This window comes from Chaetura pelagica, unplaced genomic scaffold (assembly GCF_000747805.2).
Source record: "Chaetura pelagica isolate M959 unplaced genomic scaffold, ChaPel_1.0 scaffold219, whole genome shotgun sequence".
NCBI classification, from domain to species: domain Eukaryota; kingdom Metazoa; phylum Chordata; class Aves; order Apodiformes; family Apodidae; genus Chaetura; species Chaetura pelagica.
Genome location: NW_009954552.1, coordinates 1534846 through 1547104, shown reverse-complemented (window position 1 = coordinate 1547104; position 12259 = coordinate 1534846).

Genomic DNA, 12259 nt, shown 5'->3' with positions numbered 1-12259 from the left:
AGGAAGATTGGAATACAGTGGTGGGTTAAACTGCTAGCTGTGAGGTGTCCACCAAGCTCCCACTGTCACTCCTGAGCAGGACAAGGGGAGCAAAAAAGATGAAAAAAGGTAATGGATTGAGATAAGGACAAGAAAATCACTCACCAATTACCATTACTGTCAAAACAGACTTGTTTTGGGGAAGATTATTTTAATTTCTTGCAAAATAAAAGTGGCTCAGGATTGTGAAACACAAAAGTAAAAATTCCTTCCTCCCATCCTAATTTCCTTCTCAGGCTCAACATCAGTCCTCACTCTTCTACCTCCTCTTCTCCCTGAACAGAACATTCTTTCCTCTTTTCACTTTCCCTCCACTCTAGTGTGGGGTCCCTCCAATAAGATCCAGTCCTTCATTAAGTGCTTCAATGTAGCTCCTTCCCACAGGCTACAGTTCTTCCAGAACTGCTCCAACATGAGTTTTTTTCAGTCTTTCAGGAGCAGACATGCCAAGCACGAGTCCCTCATGGATCACAGCTCTTGCTGTAAAACCTGTTTCTGCTTGGGCTTCTCTCCATGTGCAGCAATTACTGCCAAAGGCCTGCTCTAGTGTGAGCTGTCCACGGGCTGCAGGGTGGATGTCTGCTCCAGCATCTGGAGCACTTCTTCCCTTTCCTTCTTCACTGACCTTTGTGTCTGCAGGGTTTCTTTTACATTTTTTTCTCTCCTCTGTCTTACAACTACCGCATCATGTTTTTTATCTTTTCTCATTCTATGATTATATGTTATTACAGAAGCTCCACCAGTTTGCTGATGGGCTCAGCTTTGGCCAGCAGCAGGTCTGCTCTGGACCCAGATAGAAATAGTTTTGTCTGACATGGGAGCAGCTCTCTCTTCTCACAGAAACCACCACTGCAACCCCCTCACTACCAAAATTATGCCACATAAACCAAGTAAAAATATTAATCACTCAGGTTTTTAAATAATGTTTTATGAAGACCACATATCATCCATCATCCTCAATTATGATACAGTCAGATGGCAAAAGATCCTTGGCAATGTCTTGTATCAAGAAAGGAAACACTTCACAGGCTTCTAGAAATGGAAACATCATCTCATTTACTCATGAACAACCAACACAGAGTAGGAGGAGAGACATCTGTTGCATTGCATCTGCAGAGTCCCTCAAGACTGAGAAGACATCAGAGAATAGCAATAGGGAGAAGTGTTTCTTCAACCAGATGGTTCTGCCTTCCTGTCCTGGAAGCCAATGTTGTTCTTACCTATACATGGCTCTTCCATATTTCTGAAAGTTGTGGAATTCTCTGTAAGTTACAGCACAATATCTTTCTCTATTTACTGTTTCAAAATAAAAGGAACAACATAAGTCCTTGTCACTAAGGTTTACTGCATACTGCTTAAATTATATTGACTATAAGATGAGTCCATGTACGAAAGGGGCTATGATTTTTAGTCTATTACAATGAGTGGCCATCTGATGCAATGTGTTTCATACAGCTGAACTCTTGTGGAGAGTTACGACTTTGTTAGTCATTTTGGCAGTTAACATATGAGTCCTTACACAGCTTTCATTGTAACTAATTATAACAGCAACCCCCAGAAAGATATCATATACATATATTTTTTTAAAAAATATAAAATATTTAAGAACAGCTATGAAAAATAAGTTAGAAATAGAAACAATGTGTGATCATCTGGAGTGCTAAAACAACAGAGGGTTATTACTGAGGTGGCTTAATTCTAGCAACAATAACACTTTAAATTTATTCTTAACATTACATGATGCTGTTTAGCACATTTAAAAATAAATGCATGTTATATTAAACATTAAGATAGCAATACAGATTAAGATAATGTAGAATCTAGTATACCAAAACAACTGTTCAGTGTATTATATTAGTCTCATTAAGTCAGTTATAAGCCTCTGAAATTCTTACGCTTTTTCTAGCACCTGAAGATCTATTTTGTCAGAAAATCAAGGCCCAGGTTACATATCATTGAAGCAAATAAAAAAAATTCCTACTGACTTTTGACAAGTTTTGTACAAATATTTCAAATTCTGGTTAAGACTCCAGAAGTTCAACTCTTTTGAATGACACCAACATTAACGTTAAGAAATTCTATCTCAGGGATGACACTATCATTGAACTATCAGGAAGCTCCACAATGTCTTACGGCTGAGCGTGTATTACTGTTGTTAAGTACAGCAATGTTTTTTTGGTAAAAACATTGAATATTAATTAAACTTGAGCCTGTAGCATTTTAAAATACATATTAATATTTCATGTCTGAAGTTACTTTAGGTAGATAATTAGTTATCATAAAAATTCTCAATATTATTTACAATGTCAGCTCCATTTTTAGTGTGCAGAGAGTGGAGGAAATGGGAGAAAGAACTATGTAACTACATTATTTTTTCATGCAGTCCAGTAACAGGAGGGTGGAGAGCTACTGTAAAAGGAGGGTCCTCTGTTGTAGCTTCTGGTTTTTTTTAAGTGGCACTCTGAGGCTTCCTCTAGTTTGTGTTTTCCTCAAAAACATGTTGGCAAGTTACATCCCCCATAGCATCTGGGTGCTATGCAATCTTATATGTAAATGTTTTCACAAGGCTACCTCACCACCTTGCAGGTAGGAACCAAAGTGCAAAAAAGCTACTGATTACAGCAAGAAAAATTTGGAGAAATTGTACCCTTGAGAAGAGCTGTCCTCAGCATTTAGGCTTAGGACAACCAGTAGGGAAGTATAGTTCCAGATGGTTGCCCAAGTACCTTCTACACAGATTGAAGAAGTGGCAGAACAAACAGTAGACACCAAGCCTCAGAGAAGGTGTTGGCAGGGAGGCATGCAGAAAAGGTCAGCTCTTTCTATTATCTGTACACCTAATTCCCACGCGGGTTTCTTGTGCTGAAGTGCAGTCTCCTGGATTTGTGCAGTTATTGAACACAGATCAAGGGCAGATATTTGTTTTCAAGTCAGAGAGGAATGTTTGTGAAGTGCTTAGCTCTCTTGAAGCAATATTCAGGAAGGTGTCTGAATCTAATGATGCAAGTTTCTGAGGACAGTTTGGAGTGTCAGCTTTTAGGAATGAGTCAGAGTTCCTCCTGCTGGGGCAGAATAATGTTTGTGTGAGGTAAAATTTACTCCATTTTTATGATTTAGACTAAAAAATCTAAACAAATTTATATAAATTATAAAGCTCAGGAAAGCTAGAAAAGTAAACCTATACATTTATTTCTAAACCTATACATTTCTTCACCTCATTCTTTATGAACTGTTATTTACTAGGAATATACCATGCAATAAGCCACAAAGCAATAACAATTTCATTTCTCCCTTTCAAATTCTTCCCTGTTTGGCAACAGAAGTTATTTTTGAACAACAAAAATCCATTCTGTGATCTTAATAATATATGCTTCTATGCCAGCATGATACTATGAAAATTACAGTTTCAGTAGGAGCTGCAAGCATGCACCACCTCCAAAAATCCATCCACTTTTTTTAACCTTAAAAAAAATGCCCACTGCTGAGTTATTGTAAACCAAATATATGCTAGTAAATTAATTAGAAATCTGTATTCTTCATATACAAAATTAAGGATTCTATGTTATATAAAAAGACAAAATCACTTTATTTTCACTTTATTTTCACTTTATTTTCACTATAGAAGATCATTATCATGGGTTAAAAATTCTGTCATGGGTGGGGTTTGCATCCTGAATTGGTACACACAACCCTCCCCCACACACACTTTTCATATGCTAATCACAAAGAGGAGCATGAGAGGAGGAAAATATGAAAATTAAGAATATTTTTATTTGAGAGAGAAAACAAAGATTGAATTGGCCTATCTATTTTCAGTGGAGAGGAGGTGTAACAATCTTATCGCATCAGGAGGTATTGATTACTCAGTCACTTCAGAATGTGATTGAGCATATAAAGGCTATGAACTTATTTTTTTTTAAGCTGTCAATGGGAACACATGCTCTGGGGGAAGATTCAGAACATCAGTGTTAGAGGCCTGACCTGGCCATATAAGTACTTGTTGACTTCCCCCTCTACTTTTCAACCTCATTCAGTTTCAAAAGAGGAGGAAATTAAAACCCTAAAATAACCATCCACAATGGGAACTTTTCAATTATCCTTGCTTAATGCTGCATAATTCAGACTATTTCATCAAAAGGTCTCCTGAAATACCTGGAATATCCAGCAAGAGGTTCCCTGTAACACCTGTAGAATTGTTGGGAACTGTGTCTTTAAAGACAGTCTTGCAGGTGAAAAACACCAGCACTACCCAGTGCCAACCAAACAGAAAACCTCTGTTAATCTTAACAAAAGTTTCTCTGTAAGCATCTGGCTATGGAATTATTTCTGATAATAAGACATTTAAAAATAATCATTCAATCTGCATATAGATTTTAATCTAGGATTCCAATAACCCAGTCACACAAAAGTGTTTCAATATCTTCATTACTCTTAGGGTAGCATATATTGCCCCAGCAGACTCGGAAAATTAGTTCCTTGGTCACTAATGAACAAAATTAGTACATCGGCAAATAGCCGGTTCTCAGAAATCAAAAGCAATGGTTCAATTCCTTTTGAATCCAAAAACAAGTCAACTTGTTTTACTGTGTTTCTATTCAAAATAGAAGACAAAATCTCAGAGTGTCTAAATCTGGTCCTCATTCTCAGCACTCTGACAGTCAAATACAAATGATTTCCCTGAATATATGTTATCATAACTTTCTGTTGAGCCAACTGAGCACAAACCAGTTTGGACATATAAACCAGGAAGTCCTACTAGCTTAGTGTTCTGATTGACTCAATATAGCCAGTCTTTATATATGCACTAATTTCAACTTATTTCTGTATTTGGTTGCTTGATTTTTTAGTGTGCCACGCTAATTTACAGCTGGTCAGTTGTCTGCCAAACTGTTGTTACTTTATCTTAACTTGAAGGAATCAGCATTCTGGACATTATGTGAGTTCACCTTTCATGAAGACTCAAATACATATTTTTTGCAGAGAAGCTAAGAAATGTCAATCAGAATGGCTTTTTAGTATGATGTCAACAACTCAGCCCAAGTCCTACATGTCTTGAAGTCAGAGTTCAATGAGAAAAGAACCTATCTTGTCTCAAGCAGTCATGACTTCTTTTAGAATTTTTAATGGCTTAAGTGGTGCATCAAAGAAGTAAAATAGCTAATGAGTGGGATAGCGTTTTTTTTATTATAATTGTGTCAGTCACTGCATGGAGCTGCTACAAAGCACAGAAGCACAGAATCACAGAATTGTCATTGTTGGAAAGGACTGCTGAGATCACTGAGCCCAACCATCAGCACAAAAACACCGCTAGACAAACAGAAATACACACACGCATTCCAAAAAAAAATACCCCAAAAAAACCCCTCTTTGGCCCCTAGACCATGCCTTGAAGTGCCACATCTGCATGTTTTTTGAATGCCTGCAAGAATGGTAATTCAATCACCTGCCTGGGCAGGTTGCTTCAGTGCCTGACCACTCTTTCAGTATGGAAATTCTTCCAAATGTCAAATCTGAACCTCCCCTGCTGCAACTTCAGGCCATTTCCTCTGGTCCTATCATTATTTGCTTAGGAGAAAAGGCCAACACCCACCTCCCTACAACCCCATTTCAGATAGTGGTAGAAGGTGATGATGTCTCCCCTTAGCCTCTGCTTCTCCAAACTAAACATCCCATCTCAGCTGCTCCTCATATGACCTGTTCTCATGAGACCCCACTTAGAGGACTGTGTCCAATTCTAGAGCCCCCAATATAAGAAGGACATGGAGTTCCTGGACACACTCCAGAGGAGGGCCACAGAGATGATTAGGGAGATTGAGCATCTCTCCTATGAAGACGGTTGAGGCTGTTCAGCCTGAAGAAGTAAAGTAACCTTGTAAAGTTATATGAGGGGACTTTCTCATTGCTCAGAGAATAAAGACGGTGAATGGTAAAACCAGTAATGAATTTTTAATTAACTGGCACAGTCTGTAAATTCACCCCCATAAGTCTAATGTCTTTTTCAAACTGAGTATGAACCAAGGAACATTTTACAGAGAACATCACAAGGAACAGATATTGTGCATATCTTTATGGTGTTTTAAACCATAAACAGGTATAAAACTGCACCTAAAATCTGGCTTATGAATGCTCTCACATATGCAGCTGTTTAGCTCATCCCATTTGTTTTAGTAAGAAAAACATATTTTATTATTTTTAAATGGTTTGAACATGTTTCTGAGAGATGTATTTCCTTTCTTCACAGAAATATAAAAATATAGATAATGAAATCTTGACAGACATAAATTGATAGAACTCTACTCTTAAATTTTAGAGCTTAATATCTATTATAAATATAAAAAAAAGCAAAAGAAAACAAAACAAAAAAACACAATAGGTTAGAGAAAACAATTTTTCCCTCAATCTACAGAAAGGCAACTGAAAATGAAGCAACAAAGCAACCGGTTTTCAACATGCAAAGAGAGTGTGATGAGGTTGGGAAACTACTAGAACATAGAAACTGAATCCAGATCTCTACAGCCTTAGATACTTTTCATTGCACACCACATTTCTGAACAGTTATTTTGTCTCAGCTTTACACAGAAGTATTATTTTAACTTAAGCTTACAAAACTGTGCATTTAAAATAAAAACACTTTCAAACATTGTTGTTTGTTGGGGTTTTTTTGCTACATTTCACTAGAAAATAACTTAATTTGAGGGAAAATGCATGTTTCTCTTAATTATAAAAATGACTCTGTCATAGCAACCCCTTGTTCACTGATATGTTTGTTGGTTTACTGCAAAATGATACTGAATGACTGAATATAGATGAGAAGGCTGTTTTTCTCCCATAAATTTAAATTATAATTGCTACCATTCTAAATAGAGAAACAATATTCTCGATTTTTCTGTAGGTATGAAAGCATAGTCTACTAAGGCATGATACATGTATTCTAATTAAAGTATGGGGAAAATGAAAATTGTTAGTACCAGGTTTCTACTGTCACAATAAATTAGTAGATTTTGAAAGTGTGAGTAGGCTTTCATACTGAACTCTAAGGTCTGGGTTTATCTTATTAAATCTAAACAAGCTACTCCTAGCATTATCAGTCATATAGTTAATGGGTTCAAATGTACTACTTTACTTTGTTTTGTGTAAAAGTGTAATACTAGAAAAACCTCTTGGATGGAGGCTTGATAACTCATTGATCACAGTATTCTGGAGGTCACATTTATTAGAGACAGCTCAACAAAGCCTAATGAGCCTCACAGATGATGGGAAACATAGTTCAGTTGCAGACATAACTGCTGTCTTTAAGGATGCGGCATAAACCCACTAAATATCTCTCAGCTGGGTAAGAGAGATTTTTAACTTTTTTTTCCACAAACTGAAATAGAAATAACATAATAAGACTCTATTATTTTTTTTAATTATTTTTATTTTTACTTTGTCTGTACAACCACTATAAGATTTCTTCCAACTGAATCTGAGACAATAGTATGGCTTTACAATTTCAGTTATAGATTGACAAATGTTTTAAAAAATGATTTTTTAATTATAACATTTTAAAATTATTCCCTTGACAATTTAATTGTCCCTTTTTTTTCTGGTCATTTTTTACCTTAAAAATTCTAGAGTGTTTATGGAAGAGTATATTTAAAGTTTTGGAAAATATCCAATTTAAACTTATATTAAAGAAATGTAATACTTATTCTGTATGGGATAAGAAAAAATAATGTGGTGCTTTAATTTGGCCAATCATGACTAACTGTTATAACTTAAATAGGTGAAATAAGTACTTAAAAAACATTTTAGTTATCTGTAGTACACTGCAATCTTCTGTAGAAATGGAAACAAATATACACACTGATGTTCACTTTTACTTCCTAGTTTAGGCAATTCAGTATATAATTTATTATTCTTATACAAAGTTTTTTATTGTGCAATTTAGCAACTACAAAAAAGAGATAGATGTGAGAGATACGGAGTGCTGGGATTTCCTGCCATTATGAGAATGTACTTGCTTTTCCAACAGACTGAGTGACTGCTGCAATTGTGCAGTAATCTTCATTAAGAAGTAACACAGTTGTTGGTCTGCTAAGACAACAGGAATTTAAGGAAAAGAATAAGTAATGCAACTTGTCTACTAAATTGTTACATTTAATACTTAAATCGCTTTTAATGAGTAAATGGAAACAAAATGTACCAAAAAAGTATGCTTCAATTAAAGACAAAACAAGATAAACTGAATCAGCAATATAACAGTTTACATAAATCAAACATTATATTGCTTATTTCTGCAGTACCTTAAAGTTCTTTAGTAGAAATATTTCTTTTTTTGAACATATTTATAAAAATAGAATGTTATGAACAGTAAAGTTAACACAAAAATTGAGCATCATGATGCTATATCATAAAGTGCTGTTAATGCAGATAGCTATTTGAAAACTGATGACCAAAAGCAGAATTGTTGTATTTCAGCAAAGCATTTACATGATTTTTCATTTTTCACATTTTAAAAAGACCCCTGTCTTCCATTACAAGAGAAACAAAACTAAATTTTTGACAGCTCTTAAAATTCCTTCCACAGTTTTCCAACTCAAACCCAACCTTTACAACGCCTTCAGTTGTGAAAGTCGTGTTCTCAGAACCATGCCTTGACAATTATCAGATCAGAGCTCTTTCAAGTCTGGGGTAGATTTTGGAATCTTCATTGCCAAGGAAGGCACTCTTGCAGAAAGCATTGCATCACCCAGTTGCCTCTAAATCATAGCATTGTTTTATACACACTTAGACATAAGAACAGTTTCTTCCTATGGTCTGGTAGCAGTTCACCCAGCTAAAAGAGACTCTTTTTTCCTTTTTTTTTTTTTCTTTGTCCCCAGCTTTTTTCTTCATTCATGGTGAAATTTTACACAAATTCTCACTGTTACCTACCTGCAAGATGCCTTGATTTGACTTACAATACTTTCTCAGACTAAAGCTACACTGCTTTCAGTATTTTTGTTCAAAGCAGTAAAAACCAAGGAACTCTTTTTCTTAGCTTCAAACCAGTTCTAACAAAACTTTAATACAAAGAATCATCCCCATTCATTAGAGCTCAGATACACTGTTGAAAATCTGTTATGACTCATATTCAATGCTGAATTTTTCATCATTCACTGACCTTTCAAAAGAACCCAGAATCAAACGTGATCGTCTTTATACATTAACATCAGAAACCTCCACATTTCACAACCTTGCATGGCTTATGCATAAAACAAAAAGAACACTGTTGTTTAGAGGTTTGTTTTTCCTGTAAGTATATTATTATATTCTAAATCTAACACGGATCTCTCAGCTTGCAAGTTCACATAGATCAAAATTAACAAGGATTTGCATGTACTCTTAAGATGTAGGACTGCAGAATTTTGCACATCAGGTTCACAGGGTGTCACAGTCTGACTCATCAGGATTACATGAAGACAACAGACTTAACTGCTGCAGCAGCTCTTTAGAAGTGACAGGCTGACTGACTCATGAAAGCTGCTGAAACCACAGCCTACTTGAAAGAGGGACATGATATTTGAAACTAACTGGCAGGGTGATTTGTTTTTTGTTTTGTTTGTTATGTTTACATGGAGAACATTGTCTCCTTACATAAGCCAAACACACTCCACTACCTTCCTCTGTTTGGGGCTTTTGACAGGAGAGTCAGCTGGAATTCAAACAAAAAACATTTTGAACTTTATTTTCTTCCTAGAGTAATAGTTGAACCTATACACTTATTTTTAATGTAAAACATCTAACAATGCAGTACCTTCTACAAGAAAAATCCATTGTCTGAAGATAAGAGTAACTTACTTTTATCAAAAGCAATTCCTTTCTGTATTGCAGCATTGTGTGACTAAGTTGCACGAGGTTTATTTTAATTGCAAAATTGTTGAACTAAATGTGAACTGAAAAAACAGATTGAGGACTTTTCTTTAAAAACAGGTGAATGTGACCTATTATTTTCAATCAGTTTTAATCTAAACCAGATATAAACTAAAAAGAATTCATCATTCCTAGTAAATCATAACAATTATATGGAAACCGGCATTACACCCATCTCCCATGGAGGTCATATCCATAAGAGAATTCTAACCATGTCTATATTTTGAAACAGTAGGGAGCAGTAACTGTGCACCTGTGACCTGAACATCTGGCACTTGACAATGACGCTTTGCATGCTTCATATGATAAAAACACATCCTAGACCAGCCTAGTCCTGTGGGCAAAATGTCCCACAGATGTGGGAATGCAATAGGTGCATGTCTGGGACTCATCTGCCAGTTTAGTTCCACACAAAGGGAGCCAAGGTCATGCTCTTGAAGTCTTTTTCATGACTTTGCCCAAAGTATAGTCCACAGGGGTAACTGTTACTTCTCCCAGTCCTAACAATAATACTACTGTAGGTACACCCACTAGTTACTATGGTCTGCCAAATGATCTAGTGTTCCAGCTGTTCCCTTTGCTCTCCTTCAGCATACGATTCATCAGCATTTTCACACTACCACTGTGAATACTCTCTTCCAAAACATGAAGCATTGCAGACCTCAGAACAGGTATAAATATTCAATAAGTGGAAATTTCACCTACCTGAAGCAAACTTGACTTAAATTTCCTTTAAAAAATGTAGGATGGGGGGAAATAGTAGCTACCTTTCTGCAACCAGCCTGCTCTTCTTTCCTATCTCCCTACTGGTAGACTGTGCTGCAAATAAAATACTACATGTACATTTCTGCTCCTTCTTTGATGTGCATGAAATTTGGCAGAGGGTGTTCAATGTAACCTCCTTTTTCACTGAAATCTTGTCCTTGCACTCTCAAAACAAAGTTTTGTCTATCTGCCCCTCTGTGTCACATACTTCGGAGAGCTGAAGTGGAGTGAAAGTGGTGAGGCAGTGGCACATATATCAGTGCTGCTGCTGCAGGAAAGTAGAAAATGGAAATACAGTCTCCTCCTGACTGTAACTCCATGCTGATGGACCTTTCAATTCTTGATGTTCTATTTTCTAATAAGAATCATGTACTACATTTGATATGGCAAAAGAAGTAGATATAGATCTGAATTATTTCTCAGACATTTTGGTGTGTACTTGACAGCAATGGAGCTGAGAGAAACAGTATGCTAAATAAGGTAGATGGGAATACAATTATATATTTAATATTCAGCAATATGCTTGCTAAAGAGCAAAATAGCAGCATGAAATAAACTTAGATGACATGCAATTAATTTGCCTACTTGCAGGCAGTTAATGCAATAAGTAAACTAATTCAGTTCTTATTAAGGCTTTAAACTTACAGTAAGTTCTTAGTTAATTTAATTAATATTTAACAAATACTTTACAGTTAGGTAAATCACATCATAGCAAAGCAACTGGCATTTATTAATCTATTTGCTGATGCTTACTTAACATCTCTTAAATTGTATTGTTAGAAACCAAGCATCACTTCTGGGTTTTCTGATTTACCCAAAATTTTGGTTTAGTGGTCCTACCTGGGTCCTTCTTTCAAAGTAATGTCTTCCTAGGAGAAACTTCTTGGTTCTGCTCTTACACCTGGCTATTGCTAGATATGCTATCAGTCTTACAAAGTTAAAGAAAATATGTCAAATGCTTGTAGGAGATATTTTTACCATTATTTATAATAGTTTCCAGGGAAGTTAGTTTTCTATCACCCAACACTTTTTAAAGTGTGTAGAGCTTGATTGGCTTTTATTTTGCATAATTTTCCCTTAAGGAGAAAAAAACTTGATGTATTAAAAATTATTTATTTTGCTTTCTGTTCTTTACACCATGTTTTTTGGAATTGATTATACTCAAGGGTTTTTGTTTTCATGTTTTGCTGTTTGTTTTTTTTTCTTCCTTAGCTGATGTATATTAGAGAGAGAGAGAGTGGAACACTGAAATATATTTGGTGGATTTCCCTCCTTTAGCTTGTCACTCACTCTCAGTGTATTACATTAAAATGATTAAATGCAAAAATTATGATCTGGATTTTGGTCCAGTATACGCAAAGTACAGAGCAACATCAATGCTAAAAACGAAAACGAAGTCTGGAGACAGTATGTAATATATTCAGACCAGCGCCCATGGCCTGCATATCTAAATAGATCAAAGCTTTTAGAATCTAATATTAATGTCTGTTGTCAGATACCATCGAAGTACTTAATGTTTCCACTAGAAACAGATCTACTTCTGGCTACGTGGCTGGTGTTG